The following is a 3294-nucleotide window of genomic DNA, read 5'->3' as shown; positions in this document are numbered from 1 at the left end:
CGGAATCTAATGCCACCCATGAATGCTAATTACCAGCTGAAATGAGAATCACTGTATACAGAAATGACAAGTCTTTACTGATGATGATTTGTACTATAGCATGACATACTCTCCCACACCTTAGCGGCCCCCAACTCCCTGCCTCACTGGCCCCCTGCTCACACACCCAACTGACACAGAACCTTCTCCCTGCCAGCCCCCTATGGGGGCTCAGCAAGGGCAGATTCATCCCCACTGACAGACCATGTGGAATCTAGATTAAATGAGCTCAGTCCCTGCTCCAGGATAGGGATTTCCTTCTACCATTTAACCACCACCACAAACAAACTCACAGAGAAGCAGAGGATCAACCCTCCAGAGCGGGGATGTCTGAGGGCTACAGGAGGGGAACCCTCAACTGCTCCTGTTGTTTGAGTAAGTCTCTGAACAGCTCCATGTTTTTTCCACACCAAGCTGCTTTCGGGTTCTCCCATCGCGACCGCTGGGGCTCTGTGATTGCTGAGCAGTGAGCAGCTGGGCTAGGGGACGTAACCACAGGCCTCCATTGCTCACAGGCCTGCCCGCCCCACTGAGCAGGAACAGCCCTTATTCCTTTTAGCAAAGCTGTTAACATTGTTTTCACCCCATCCACCAAGAACCAAGATCTTTGCTCTCCCTCAAGCCTCACAGGGGTCCCATTCCACAGCATACAGGGACCGGTCCATAGAGGTCATCTTCCATTTCTTGGCATTTCAGAGCTCTGTTGCCCTCTAGGGAGGGAGTAGGTACTGCGCTGGGACTCAGCGTGTGGGTAATGTAATAGAAGCTTTGGGACTTGGGGAGTAAGACTTGGGCGATTGTTCTCATGCTCTGGAATGGGGCAGACGTTGATTTCTGCCTCTGTTTGACTGTAATGTTCCGACACTGCACTGGCATGGCCCATCACACACACTCATGCTGTCCACCTGGCCGTCTGTCGCCTACCGCTCTCTTTTCATTCTCCTTTGTCTCCTTCTCAGGAGGGGAGAGACCAGATTTCCTCACTCCGTGGCATTATCCTCTTTGCAGGTACGGTGCCTTTGTGATCAGCAACCCTTTCATTGCAAGGGCAGGGGCCAATCTTTTGGGGGCTGCACTTGGCACCATCACCAGGGGCTCCTTCGGCTCCACTTCTCCCTGCTGCTGCATTATCGGAAAAACAGACCAGCCCTTCCTCAGCGCTGTGCTCCAGGGCACTGCAGGGATGAAATCAAGGCAGAACCTGCCAGGAGGCCTTTCTGCAGATCTCGTGGAGGCAAAGGCCCATGAAGCTCCCTCACCACAGTGTACCACACTGCGCCTGATGCCCATGGGCAAATCCAGCCTCTGCTGCCTTCCTCGGAGGAAGCCGAGGGTTCTCACACTCAGGGACGAGCCCAGTAAGGACCCGTGGTGCTCAGAGGATTCAGTCTCAATTCCCTATCTGCCTGTCGCACTGTGAGCCACGGCAGCACTCAATGTAAGACAGTAATAATCCGCCTCGTCCTCTGCTCGGGCCCCGGTGATGATTAAATGGCAGGTGTTACTGGAGGCGTCTTTGGAAGCTGAGAATCGATCAGAGACCCCAGATCCCAGCCCGTTGGCAGATTCGTCTTTGTAATAGAGCAGGTATCTCGGTGGGTTCCCTGCTCTCTGCTGCAGCCAGCTTATGTAGTAGCCACTGACGCTGGTCCCACGGCTCATGGTGCAGGAGAGTCTGACAGTGTCTCCTGGGGACACAGTCTCGAAGGCCGGCTGAGTAAATAGGCCACCAGCAGCTGTGAGAAACAAACAGACATGTTAGAAGTGACCACAGCCAAATTCATGCTGTACTCGGTGTGCGTCCTCTGAATTCCTAGCATAATCACCTGCCAGGGTGCGCCCCAGGAGGCAGAGAGCCAGAGCAAATTGGGCCATGGCGCCAGGAGGGGATGGAGAGAGAAGAGAAAGAGCCTGACTCAGTAGCTGGGCTTCTGCTGGTTTGCAGCCTAGTGCTGACTTCGTAAACCCCCCCACCACCACCCCCCAGTGGCTGCTTTAGAGCCTGTAGCTGTGGGGCAGGGGCAACCCACTATGTAAATGAGCCCTGCAGACCACGGCAGGGTCAGTGTGGCCTGAAATTATTATACGAGGCAGAGTCAAGGAAACTCTAGGTGTCAGTCAGACCTCAAGGGCCAGTCAGTTAGAGCAGCATCCCAATATTCTGAGTGGCCAGGCTGAGGCAGCTCGGCAAGGGAACGAACCCAGGCCTGGCTGCAAGCCCCAGCTTCCGAATAAGCCCCAGGTCTCTGAGATCCCCCAGGAGAATCAGACACAGAGCACGTCGCCTTGAAGCAGTAGAGGGCCGTTTCTGATGCGGTGAGTGGGGTCGAGGAGGGTGGGGAGCCTGTGTTTCATCTGACATCTTAGCTGCTCTTTAACCGAGCCAGTGGCTGGCAGGACCCGTAGTGGCTCCTGGGCTGACTTAGCTCTTCTGAGGGGATTTCAGCACCCATTGCCACAGAGCAAGACCCACGAATCGTGGGGGAGAACCAGGGAACTCCTGGTTGCTCCTGGAACCCTACTGGCAATCCTGAGTCAGAGGGGATTTCAGAGGGCCCTCAAGTCACCAGATTCCTTTCATATGTCTTGTAACGGCAGCCCCCAGAGTCAGTGGGCACTGACCCTGTCATGTGACAGACAGAAGTGTTCAGTCTTCAGCCCGGGGAGGTGACTGAGGCTTGGAAACAAAGCCAGTCTCTTACCACCACTCCCGTGTGTCACGCTGCTCTTGTGTGACTCTCAACCTAAGTCAAAATCCCTGGAGAATCGTAGCAGCCACAGCACCATCCCATAGCAACGGCACCGGGACCCGTTCCCTTCGCCTGCATACTTCCGACACTTCAAGTCTTGGGCAACTGTGAGCCGGGCGATTTATTAATCGCCGTGTCCAAACTGCATTTGTAAATGATATTGCAATTTGCTGTGACTCAGTTATGTAGAAACCAGCGGTTGGTTAAGACTCGACTGGGCCCTGGCGTTCGCATAACAGTCAGGTTGCCCACACACACAGCCAGATGCAGGGTGCACCAGCCTAGCAGCCATGTCAGAGTCCAGCACTGCCTCTCCCAGCCCCGGCCCTCAGACCGCTATGTCTGACAACCCGGGCCTATGGGATCCCACGCACATGGCTACCATTGCCCCCGAGTTCATCCCCCCTCCTGGGTCCTGTGCCAGTAGCAACCTGCTGTGCACCAGGCCACCGGCACTCAGCGATTCACTGCTGTGTCTGGACCCCCCCCCCCCCCAGCCCCAGGG

General features: G+C 55.4%; 1 pseudogene; it reads right to left on the bottom strand.

The window, feature by feature from the left end:
• Positions 1 to 1437: 1437 nt before the first annotated feature.
• Positions 1438 to 1914, bottom strand: LOC144275808 (immunoglobulin lambda variable 5-37 pseudogene; annotated as a pseudogene).
• Positions 1915 to 3294: the final 1380 nt, after the last annotated feature.

The sequence above is a fragment of the Eretmochelys imbricata genome, chromosome 15 (genome assembly GCF_965152235.1).
Source record: "Eretmochelys imbricata isolate rEreImb1 chromosome 15, rEreImb1.hap1, whole genome shotgun sequence".
NCBI lineage: Eukaryota > Metazoa > Chordata > Testudines > Cheloniidae > Eretmochelys > Eretmochelys imbricata.
This window is presented reverse-complemented; position numbering and strand designations above follow the sequence as displayed.